The 13515-nt window shown below is 42.7% G+C and overlaps 1 long non-coding RNA gene across 2 annotated transcripts; it reads right to left on the reverse strand.

The window, feature by feature from the left end:
• Nucleotides 1-3220: 3220 nt before the first annotated feature.
• LOC123127969 (uncharacterized) lies at nucleotides 3221-6818 on the reverse strand. Of its 2 annotated transcripts, XR_006462876.1 has the most exons (5): nucleotides 6337-6818; nucleotides 5274-5373; nucleotides 5129-5188; nucleotides 4290-4359; nucleotides 3221-3507 (listed from the first exon to the last, which is right to left on the reverse strand). It is a non-coding gene; the product is annotated as an uncharacterized lncRNA (long non-coding RNA). The 2 variants fall into 2 exon arrangements; XR_006462875.1 differs by having other exon boundaries at nucleotides 5274-6818.
• Nucleotides 6819-13515: the final 6697 nt, after the last annotated feature.

Consider the following 13515-nt stretch of genomic DNA (forward strand, 5'->3'; position numbering starts at 1 on the left):
CGCCAAGAGCGTGACCGCCTACGCCAAGAGTGCCGCCGCATCCGCATTGAGCGCGACCACTTCCACCGAGAGGGCGTCTGCGGCAGCCGACATGGCAACTGCAGTAGTCGAGACGGCTGCAGCGGCTGCTGCGATGGCGGCTGCAAATGCCGAGAGCGCTCGAGCTGCTGTCTGTGCCGCTAATGTCGCCCTGGCCTGGGTTGAGGCCATCCACACCAAGATCGAGGATGCACACGCCGAGATATTCTAGGTCACCTCGGACTCCAGCATGCAACCCACGTATGAAAAGGCGTCGGTGGCCATGGAGCACTTGCTTCCTCATGAGGTCGCCGAGCAGGAGTTGGAGATGCAGGAGGCGGCGGAGATCGAGGAGCGCCGGGAGGAGGAGTTGCGCATGGCCGAGGTCGAGGTAGAGAAGAGTCTGTCCGTTGAAGAATCGACGGTGGAGTACCAATGCAAGCTCTAGCGCAGACACTACTACGAGTACTACAACCTTGAGGGCGGCACCGAGGATGAGGACGAGGACGAGGACGCGGTCGAGTTCAGCAGGGGGGACGAGGAGTCCACCAACGGCGGCATGTCACCAGTACAAGTCATCGACGTCTCATCTCACACCGGCGATGCATAGGGTGGCGCAACGGCGGATTTTTAATTATGCGTACTTAGGCTTTGTTTTTAATGTTGGTCTTTTGTTAGAGCAATGTTTAGGTCAACTGGCTCTGTGTAATTACTGAAATTGCTCGATTCAGTAAGTGTGGTCTGTCTGCTGTACGCTCTTTTCTATGCCCAAATTAGCAAGCGATGTTAAATTATGCAATGATGTCCCGGAGAAATTTCCACCAAAATTTGAATTATCAAACTCATCCCATGCGCGTAAAGCAGAAGAATCATTTGCGATGCACACAATCATTCAAAGTGAATGGTCCGGCGGCACCACGCACGTTCAAAGTGAATGTGACCATGCCTTCAGACCAAAATTTGAATTATCAAACTCATCCCATGCGCGTAAAGCAGAAGAATCGTTTGCGATGCACACAATCGTACAAAGTGAATGGTCCGGCGGCACCGTGCGCAAAGTTTCCCTCCACATTTCCAAAATTCTGGCCTACCGCCAAAATATCTACCCCCGCCCCCTTCCCCCCTTCCACATCCCCTTTTCTTCCCAACCACAAGTCACATTTCCCCTTGTTTCCTCCTTCCTTGCTTCCTTGCTAAGCTATAGCCACTTCCTCGCTCTCACCGTCTCCCATCCTAGCGCCGGGGTTGCCATGGTCTTCTTCAAAGACATCTCCAGTGGTTCCTCCTCCGGCGACTACTCCTTCACCACCTGGGTATGCCTCTCTTCTCTCTCTCAGGCTATTACTTGGAATGAAGGATTTTACCCGGAGGTCGATTTGAGTCATTTCTTCCTCTTGTAGCTCCCTAAGACCATCGGTGGCAATGAGTGGAGCGGGGTGGCTGAAGATCTATATGCTCGTTGTCACCATCAATCTCCATGCGTGAAGCTACTTGCATTTGATTTTGTGCACACTAGGAGGATGTTTCTGGCATGTGCAGAGAAGGTTAGACCCTCTTCTGTTGTTACAAATCATTTGTTAGATGTGATTCAGACACTGTCACGGTCCCAACCCATTCATACCACACCTTCAACCAAACGCATCCTAAGACAGTGTCACAGTTTGTACCTAGTATCTTAAATTGTTGCCATCTCATCAGCGGTGCCATTAGAAAATTATTTGCCACCGCTTCATCAGTTTGTGCAGCCAACTTTGGTCCACACATCTGCGCAGCCAAGCAGTAAAATACTAAATCTTTATGGCACGAAGGAACTGGGCATCGGAGCAACTACGTGCTCTGGTGTCCGGGTTCCTGATGTTTTTTCTGCTGCATCGGCTCACCAGTTCAGGGCACCGGTGCGAGATGTAGCAACACTTGTCTTTACACCAGTTTTGGCATACATAGTGGACGACCTTAGTGCTATTAGTTCTATGTTACAAAATTTGTGCATGTACACACATGTTAGTATCAATTTGTTGTCATCCAAACACTGTCGCTATGCTGTTGCAGTTATATTTACCTTCCTCATAAAGTGTTCAATTTGTTATTTATTGTACATGAGTAAGAACTTGTAGCGTCGTTGTAGTTAATTATAGCTTTCGATGTTCCAGAATTTGGTTGTTGTCTCAGTATCAATTATTTCATTTGCACATTGATATGTTTGAGAAGATATGTCATAATTAACATGTTTCTTTAGTTTTTCAAAATAAACATTGGTGATTTTCTATGTTGCTATAAACCCATTTCCCCTACAATTGTTACTGATCTAGTTTTAAATATTATAGGATGAACGGAAGTGTTCTTACTTGGAGTGGGTTGATCAAGAGTGGCCACAGTCTTTGAAGATGTGTCTAACGAAGCTCTGGAGCATGTATGAGGAAGTGAACACAGCTAGGCTTAGAGAAAGTCTTATCAACGCTGAAGCATATTTCAAGATGTGGGATAAAAAGTTGAAGGTGGAGAATGAGCTCAGATTTAAAAAAGACTTTGCTAGGATGGTGTTGGCGAAGGAGGAGGCACTTTCCTAGTTGGCCCATGCAAAACGGGTTCTTACTAAACTGAAAGCAGAGGTGGATAAGACGAGCCTGGATGATCTCAATTAGGGAAATTAATATTGTTCTTATGAAGTTGAACTAGCTATATGTTGTATTGTGCTGTTTTCATGTAGCTACCGTACTATGATGTTATAATATCTTTATCTGCCTGATATGAAATTTGGCAAACAGTTGTTCGATATGAAATATGAATTTGCGTAATACTGGAATTATAAATTGTAAACTACTAAACCACTACAAGAAACTTGTTAATACATGACAGTCCATTTGAAATCCGTCATGTATATCGCATCATAATTTGACATTGTACCTTCCATGACGGTTCTCGGCCGTCATGGATCTGCCCCAGGCCCGCCCAGCCCAAACTAGGATGTGATGGAACAAACCGTCACCGATTTACATGACGTGGAAGAGACGTGGACATCCACATGGATCTGGCGTGCAGGCCAACATGGCCCATGTAGTGACCAATCCAATTAGGGTTTTGGCCCAATAATTTTGTTCCGGTCTGCTGTTTGTCTTTGTCCTGCCCATTATAGCCTACCCAATGTTTTAGTCCAACACATTAGCCCCTTTCTAGTCCTGCCGATTTTCTTGATGCACCCCAATTTACAAAGGCAACCAAATTATATTCATTCAAATAATAGCATTTGTCCATAAGACAATACAAATTTCCAACAATCTAGTCTGATGTCCAAAACCAAAGCTTAATATCGAAACATCACAAGCATATTTAGAACACACTATAAGCATTTTTTAAGAATTCAAGTAACACGACTACAATGCACTACTAGCTGATTTGAACTCCAACACTACAGCACCACTTCCAGGCAGCTGACCCAAGTAATTCTTGCCAAAAACATCAATCTCCAATAACACAGACTAAGTGTCAAACCTGCACAATTCAAAACACATACAACATTATAATAAGTTATAACAGCTAGCTCCCAAATGAATAGAGTAATAATATTAGTTGATTTTCCAAGCAATCATCCGATGGACACACCACTACTATATTAAGGTACCATGAAAATGGGGTAACACACGCTAAAAAAAGCATACTAGTTACAAGTTAAAAATTTTGTTCTATAAATGTGTCATTTTATCATCCAAACATAGAAATCATTTTGAAACAAAGGATGAACAGATAATTTCATATTCATCAAGTGCAACAAAAAATCAAGTTTATATGCACATGACAAGGCTTGTATATATAAAAATGGATGTTTCCATACAATGCAATGTAGTTTATAGTTAATAATACATGAAAATAATAATAGTGGAGGCACACTTTCTTATCAATTAAAACTAATTTCTATGAAAAACTTGCTTTTTGCATGTAATGTAAAGCAAAACCACTCAAAGGCAAGAACCTTTTAGCCAATCAAATGATCCACTTATTGATCTTATTATGCTAGCAGTAGACTTTATGAATACCAAATATTCATGAGCATCAGAAAACTTCAGATAAGCACTTTAGAACAAAGATGAACCTACTAGTTAAGATTTAGTCTGATTCTTTCAAACCATAACCTTCACAACTAGATTAACCACACCTGGGAATTGTGAAGAACAGTACAAATGCACTATGTAACAGATTGAACACTCCTAAATCTGAAGCAAAATAATATACCATCCATTTGTAATCTTACAGAAAAGCGCTCAATCTTCACTTACATTGCTCCTTCGGATTGCAATTCTGTGTACACGCATTTTCAGAAATACAGTAGTACAAAATCCATCATCTCTGTTGTAATAAGGGAAAAAACTCAACATCAATAAAACTGTTGCTTGCAAACCCAAAGAAGAACGGAAAACAGAAGGATTATTTATACAACTATAGAAAGAAGTAAGGTAATAATTGAATGAGACATCAAGGCAATAATGAAGCGTTGATGTTCCCTTGACAAGGTTTTGATATATACCATATTATTTTGGTACAATTTCAGTAAATACCATATAAACAATAGGTGTCGCGAATATAAAACGACACAGTGACTTCACATAAAAAAGCGCATATACATGATAAATTTAGTAGGTGAAAATATCTTTACTAAAAACTAAAATGACCACCACTCATTCACGAGTTCTATAGTACAGTAGTAGCACACTAGCACTAGTTCTGTAGTACAAACAGTAAGGTATTTAACCAAACTGGACCATTCTAAGCTAGCACAAACACTTGCATGCATTAATGTTCATTTTGTAGTAGCACGCTAGCTTGTGGCACAGGGCCACCAAGCTTTCACGTAGTGGCTCTGTATAAGCACAAAACTTGCATGCACATAAGATTCCTATGCAGTAGACTAGTAGTAGCACACTTGGTCTTGGCAACAAACTTTAATTTGCTCACCGTTGGTCTGACACGTACATGCCTAGGGGAGATGCATGCATGCTGATGAGCCAGTCAGTATATATTGCAGACAAACACATCATCCCAAGATGATTGGGGTCGTATAATTTTTGTATGATAAGCATCAACAGCAAATGGAAGTTAGTTTTTACCGACTTCTTACTTATTCCTAGTTGTGCCCACGTGATGACTTCAAGCAACTCCTCCAAGGTTCCATAGCTGCCTGTCAAATTAATTGAATGTCAAAACACTTGTGGAAGAATTGTATTCAGAAATTTCTTTCACTTGTGGAAGAATTCTATTGGTACCTAGTATAGCAATAAAAGCATCAGCAAACCGAGCCATTTCGCCCTTCCCCTCGTGCATGCCAGAAACAACTCTAACTTAACCTACATGATCGCCTAGTACCTATATGAGTGTGGATTAGGAACAGTAAGAAACTAAGCAACCAGCCACAACATACTGACAGCACGGCAGCGGCCGACGTCCTTGGGCGGCAATCCCTTGAGTACCACAGAGCCAATTATACAGGAACAGAATATGGAAGCAGAAACTGAATCATTACAAAGCAAGGTTACACGAGAATAGAATACAGAAGCAGATTATACGGAAGCAAGAACTTAGTCCTTACATAGAAGATTACACACACCACAAATTATGAATATAAGCAAGAACTGAATCATTACAATAGAAAATTATACGCAAGCAAGAACTAAATGTAGAAGCAACAAGAGCAGATTATGCAAGAAAAAACCACAAACAAACATTTAACAAATCATTAGGAGGGTTCATTTGATAACACACATAAATCACACTGTGGTTCAATTCCATGGTAACATCTATATATGTTCGGCCATTTCACAACATCACTCTCGGCCATGAAATGCTAAAAAACAGTATAAACCTGACAAGTGGCGATAATGTACTACTAAACAGTAGTGCTCCCCCAGCCAGCTTCTTGCAGCTGGGTAGAGTGAGGCCCCAACACTCCCCAACCCCCCAAGACCCAGAGCAAGCAAACTAACAGCAGGGTGACATTGATATCTATCAAGCCTCTACAAATTTGGTAAATAAAACAGAAAAAATTAAGTTTTTGGTGCAGCACAAGTTAAATAGAAAATTTGGCAGATTGGTTCATAGGAATTGAACGCCCAAGCAATTTCATTTTAAGTTTTAGGAATGCACATACAAATTGAAGTAAACCAAATCCCCCAATCCATATGTGTCAAATGCTGTCCAAACTGAAGCTCAACTGTAGGTGTCCCTCTCCTATGTTACAGCCAAACTACGTGGCTGGAATGGATTGGATTGGACCAACCCAAATCAATACAGCTAGCTAGCAAGGAAGGGAAGGGGACGTCCTTCTCTTACCACCACCGTGGTCGTACAGCTGCAGCTTCTGATCTTCACTACCCTGTGAATTTGTACGTGCTGAAGAAGTGACATACATCTAGCCAAGGACGTCGTGGAACGCGAACCGTGCGGCACACCAAAAGGAACACCTCTTCCCAGCCTCGCTCATCACAAATCAGCTACAATAGGGCAACCCACGCCATGGATCCCACGGGAGGAGCCTGGTCTGGTTGATCTGAGAGCGAGGGGGAGTAGGTGAGGCGAGGTTGCGACGGATCCCGGAAAAGATGAGCGTGCAGGAGGGACCAATCTAATGGAGGAAAAAACCCTAGGCATGGGTTGGAGAGGGATGGATGGCTGGGGGATTCAGCGGATCTGGCAGCTACCGGTGCTACGAGGTGAGAGCAGGGGAGGTGGAGGGCCGGCGGCGAGCTATTGGAGGGAGGCGAGAAGGGGAAGGGTGGCAGCGATGTGAGACGATGGGGAATGGGAGGGGGCTGCGGAGGGAGGGAGGAGGGTGTTAGGGTTAGGTTTTTATACACGAAACGGTTAGCCGGGCTTTAGCGGGCATCGGCGGGCTTGCGGGGCTGTACCAGCCCATCCATGACAGTTTTTGAAAATGTCACCGGCAATCCGTCATGGATTAACAGGTTTCTTGTAGTGAACCTGCTAAATGTGTCATGGACCTTTGCAAACGGTTCTAGCAGTAAAAGCGGTTGCGATGGATAGTCCAATGCCACACAATTTTCTTCATTAAATTGTGTGTGATATAGTTGATAAAAGCAAACAGTTAACCAAGGAAGACCGTGTGTGATAGTTACACCTTTCACACACGAGCCTACACATAAAAGTGTGTGGGATTTACGTCCGAACGAAAATGCTTTCCCTGGATTGACTGTGTGGGATGTACATAAGAACAGAAACATATTCCTTGGATTAACTGTGTGTGATATACATACGAACAGAATTGTTTTTCTGGGATTCAACGTGTGGGATGTACATATCTACGGAAATGATTTTCTCGGATTACCGTGTGGGATGTACATACCTACGGAAATGATTGGGTTTCGATGCCTCGCCTGATCGCACATGGCCCCAGCCTGGGTCCCAAGAGGGCCTATCCCCGACGATTTCTGGGTCATGTAGGAAGGACACCCTATATCACACACTCACTTGGTGACGGTTCCAAATGCCATCGTGGAAAGGGGTAAAAAACCATTTTCTTAGGACCAACGCACACCAGTGGACTAGAGAACTTTGTCAATTACTATCTTAGCTAGAAGATTAACTCCCACTTGATTCAAGCAATTGTAGTACCCAGGCAATCTGAGAACATGCTCACTGGTTGAGCTATTCTCCTCCACGGGCATGAGTATGAGATACCAATTTCAACTCTTAGGACATCTTATATGCTCCGTGGCATTCAAAACGTTTTTGAAGTCCCGGTTCTAAGCTGTAAAGCATGGTGCACTAAACTATTAAGTAGTCAACATACCGAACTTTGTCAAACGTTCATAACGTGTGCATCTGCTCGTGCAATAGGTCTGTCACCTAGCGGTGCATCAAGGACATAATTCTTCTGTATAGCAATGAGGATAATCCTCAGATCACGGACCAAGTTTGCATCATTTCTACTATCATCTTTCAACTTATTTTTCTCTAGGACCATATCAAAAAAATAAACTGGAAGCTACATCGCAAGCTATTGATATACAACATAGATATGCAAATACCATCAGGTACTAAGTTCATGATAAATTAAAGTTCAATTAATCATATTACTTAAGAACTCCCACTTAGATAGACATCCTTCTAATCATCTAAGTGATCACGTGATCCATATCAACTAAACCATGTCCGATCATCACGTGAGATGGAGTAGTTTTCAATGGTGAACATCACTATGTTGATCATATCTACTATATGATTCACGCTCGACCTTTCGGTCTTAGTGTTTCGAGGCCATATCTGCATATGCTAGGCCCGTCATGTTTAACCCGAGTATTCTGCATGTGCAAAACTGGCTTGCACCCATTGTATGTGAACGTAGAGCTTATCACACCCGATCATCACGTGGTGTCTCGGCACGATGAACTGTCACAACGGTGCATACTCAGGGAGAACACTTGTACCTTGAAATTTAATGAGAGATCATCTTATAATGCTACCGCTGTATTAAGAAAAATAAGATGCACAAAAGATAAACATCACATGCAATCAAAATATGTGACATGATATGGCCATCATTATCTTGTTCCTTTGATCTCCATTTCCAAAGTACCGTCATGATCTCCATCGTCACCGGCATGACACCATGATCTCGATCATCTTGATCTCTATCAACGTGTCGTCACATCGTCTTCTTGCCAACTATTGCTTTTTCAACTATTGTTATCGCATAGCGATAAAGTAAAGCAATTATATGGCGCTTGCATCTTATACAATAAAGAGGCAACCATAAGGATCCTACCAGTTGCCGATAACTTTAACAAAACATGATCATCTCATACAACAATTTATATCTCATCATGTCTTGACCATATCACATCACAACATGCCCTACAAAAATAAGTTTGACGTCCTCTACTTTGTTGTTGCAAGTTTTACGTGGCTGCTACGGGCTTCTAGCAAGAACCATTCTTAGCACAACAATTTTTCATCAAGTGTGTTGTTTTAATCTTCAACAAGGACCGGGCGTAGTCAAACTCGATTCAACTAAAGATGGAGAAACAGACACACACTAGCCACCTGTGTGCGAAGCATGTCGATAGAACCAGTCTCATGACCATGGTCATGTAATGTCGGTCTGGGCCGCTTCATCCAACAATACCGCTGAATCAAAGTATGACATGCTGGTAAGTAGTATGACTATTATCGCCCACAACTCTTTGTGTTCTACTCATGCATATAACATCTACGCATAGACCTGGATCGGATGCCACTGTTGGGGAACGCAATATTTCAATTTTTTTTACCTATGATCACGCCAAATCTATCTAGGAGATGCATAGCAATGAGAGGGGAGAGTGTTTCTACGTACCCTCGTAGTCCAAAAGCGGAAGTGTTTAGTAACGCGGTTGATGTAGTCGAACGTCTTCGCGATCCAACCGATCAAGTACCGAACGCACGGCACCTTCGTGATCTGCACACGTTCAGCTCGGTGATGTCCCTCAAACTCTAGATCCAGCTGAGGCCAAGGGAGAGTTTCATCAGCACGACGGTGTGGTGACGGTGATGATGAAGTTACTGACGCAGGGCTTCGCCTAAGCACTACAACAATATGACCGAGGTGGAAAACTATGGAGGGGGCACCACACACGGCTAAAAGATCAACTTGTGTGTCTATGGGGTGCTCCCCTCCCCCGTATATAAAGGAGGGGAGGAGGGGGCCGGCCGGCGTCATGGGGCGCGCCCTAAGGGGAGAATCCTACTCCTACTAGGAGTAGGTCCCCCCCTTTCCTAGTCCAACTAGGAGGGGAAGGAAGGAGGAAGGGGAGAGAAGGAAGGAGGGGGGCACCGCCCCCACCCCTTGTCCAATTCGGACTAGGGGGGCGCACGCCACCTCCTGGACGGTCGGCTCTCCTCTAAGGCCCACGGTGGCCCATTAACTTCCGGGGGGGGTTCCGGTAACCCTCTAGCACTCCGATTTCATTCGAAACTCTCCGGAACACTTCTGGTGTCCGAACAACATGGTCCAATATATCAATCTTTATGTCTCGACCATTTCGAGACTCCTCATCATGTCCGTGATCACATCCAGGACTCCGAACAACCTTCGGTACATCAAATCACATAACTCATAATACATATCGTCATCGAACGTTAAGCGCGCGGACCCTACGGGTTCGAGAACTATGTAGACATGACCGAGACATAGCTCCGGTCAATAACCAATAGCGGAACCTGGATGCTCATATTGGTTCCTACATATTCTACGAAGATCTTTATTGGTCAAACCGCACAACAACATATGTTGTTCCCTTTGTCATCAGTATGTTACTTGCCCGAGATTCAATCATCGGTATCATCATACCTAGTTCAATTTCGTTACCGACAAGTCTCTTTACTCGTTTCGTGATGCATCATCCCGTAACTAACTCATTAGTCACATTGCTTGCAAGGCTTATAGTGATGTGCATTACTAAGAGGGCCCAGAGATACCTCTCCGACAATCGGAGTGACAAATCCTAATTCGATCTATGCCAACTCAACAAACACCATCGGAGACACCTGTAGAGCATCTTTATAATAACACAGTTACGTTGTGATGTTTGATAGCACACAAGGTGTTCCTCCGGTATTCGGGAGTTGCATAATCTCATAGTTAGAGGAACATGTATAAGTCATGAAGAAAGCAATAGCAATAAAACTCAACGATCATAATGCTAAGCTAACAGATGGGTCTTCTCCATCACATCATTCTCTAATGATGTGATCGCATTCATCCAATGACAACACATGTCTATGGTTAGGAAACATAACCATATTTGATTAAATAGCTAGTCAAGTAGAGGCATACTAGGGACACTTTGTTTGTCTATGTATTCACACATGTACTAAGTTTCCGGTTAATACAATTCTAGCATGTATAATAAACATTTATCATGATATAAGGAAATATAAATAACAACTTCATTATTGCCTCTAGGGCATATTTCCTTCACAAGACGATGGCCATTGTGGACTAGGATGCACCCCCACATGGTTCCATCAGGATGACAATGACCACGAGTTGGTTCTTGCCACCTCACCTACACCACATGAGTGGAATTTGAAAGGTAACATAGGTAAAGGTGATGCTCTTGTCCCACTAGTGTAAATTCTTAACACTGATTGCTTGCATGATGTTGATCCACCTATTACCATGCTTCATGCTAGTATGATTTCCCCATGCGACGATTTACCCATTTATGATGAGTTTGATGATTGTCATGTGGAGTCTATTAGTTGTGATGACATGTTACATAGCATTTCTTGGGATAATTCTCTCGGTCACATCATGTTTGATACTCTACTTGACTTGTCATATGCTATGCATAAGATTAACCATATGTCATATTTGCAATATCTTCATAGTAATTATGCATATGCCATTAAATAAACCCAATTTGCACATATGGCATAGATGACAAGCCCATCATTATTGGAATTTGTTTTTCTTTTGATGATATTGAATGCCCCTTTGCATCATTTATCTCATATGACATGCCATGACCACCTAGCTTAGGACATGCATTGATTGTCATGTTGTAAATTTTCTCCATCTTATGCTTCCGTATTGCTCATGAGGAGACCCCCATAGTTTCCTCATACCCATTAGGAGATTTTGCTACATCTTATGAATTACATGATCCCCATGATTGTTTGCACCATATGCATCCCATGAATAAACATGCTATTGATGTGCCATACAATTGCTATAATTTGTGTCCCCATCATGTTATATATAACAACCATTCTTTCATGATGGATGACATGTTTCTCTACCGTGCCTCAAATTTCTTTGAGCATTGTTTATCTTGTGCTAATTCTCACATGCACATACACAACATGATGGATGATGTGTACATTACCATGCACACCCTTTCTTTGGTTTGTGTCTCTTTTGTGTAGGTACACATGCTTCCTCATCAACCTCACAATCCCACGAGTTGATGAAACGAGCTCTAGAGAGCAATGATGACTTGGGATTCCATGGATTTTCATTCCCACCACTCCTTTCACGCAAATACTTCACGCATTTCTTCTACATGGCCCTCACATGGTTATGGGTTATATACCACTGCCCACTTTATGCCCATATTGCCATGTTCACTTTGCATGATATGCCCATTCCTACGCCTTTGCAATACATTTGTGACCCATGCTTTGCATCACACATGTTCCTTGATTCTCATACTTGTATGTTTATTTGCAAGTTTGGTGGAGATATCTCTTGCAATTGCCATGTTCCATTTGTGCCCCATGCCTATGATGATGCTTTGATCTCGCTTTATGTCTGTGCTTGCCTATGCCTATTATTTGCTCACATGACATGGTTACCATGATATCCTCTAGTGTGTTGCATCTTCGCTCCACTAGTTTGCACGACATGATTGATATGCTTGCTTCGCGTAGTGCATCACCCATGATTCATACTTTCCCATTTCATGCGGTTGATAGCCCCTATTGCCATGCTTTGCACATGCTTGCTATTGCTTCTTGTCATACATCTCTATATGTTGCCTCTCTCATGCTATATGACTCTAATTGTATTGAGTGCAACAATGCTTTTAGTCTTGCTAATGAGATTTCCCCCATAGCATTCTCACATATATTTGGAGATGTTGACATATTTCTTGTGAAGCATGCTTATCTTCCTTCTTTGCACCTTATGCCTAGTACCATGAGTATAGCCATTGCATCATATTACTCATGCACTTTTGCTTCTAATGGTTATGTGCAAGAGACGAGAACCATCATGACAAAGATGTGTTTATCTACCATGCACATACGTTCTTTGTTTTGTTGTGTGTGATTGTCACATTATTGACTTGATTGCCTCACACATGATGAACAATTGCTCTTTCTATTGTGTTGAGTGCCACTCGATTTTCACTACACCATATGCACATTATGCTTGGATTGTCTTGCACTTGCCCCATGCGTTTAGACATCTCATTATATTTGGTGTTGTGAATGATTCCTATGCATACCATAGACCATTTGTTGAGCACTTTATGTATGCTTGCTATGAACTAGAGGTTGATTCTTATTCTCTTGCCACACATATTTGCATCGCAACCTCACATTTACATGCTTGTTTCCATGATGTCCTTGATTGTTCTCAATTTATATGCTTAAATGCCATGCCACACTTCTTTGTCAAACCACATGCTATGCTTGACGATGACACTTGTTGGGTGAATCACCTCTTGAATGCTTGATTTTGCACTAACGCTAACCACATTTGTTTTTCCAAGCGTTTGTTGTCTTTGCTTCTTTTGAAGAAATTACGAGATGGTGCGACATTGGAGAGTGCCCATTTCGAGCTTCAAGATGAAGAACGCTTGGTGATCGTCCACTTCAACACGGGGCGCCATCTCTTTCCCATAGTGATTTGGTTCTTGATCCGAGGATGGATCTTTCCTAAGGGGGAGGGGATGATGCGGAGCATCCTACGGGCATCACCATGTAAAGAGTCCATTTGGCAAGTGA

This window comes from Triticum aestivum, chromosome 6A (genome assembly GCF_018294505.1).
Source record: "Triticum aestivum cultivar Chinese Spring chromosome 6A, IWGSC CS RefSeq v2.1, whole genome shotgun sequence".
NCBI lineage: Eukaryota > Viridiplantae > Streptophyta > Magnoliopsida > Poales > Poaceae > Triticum > Triticum aestivum.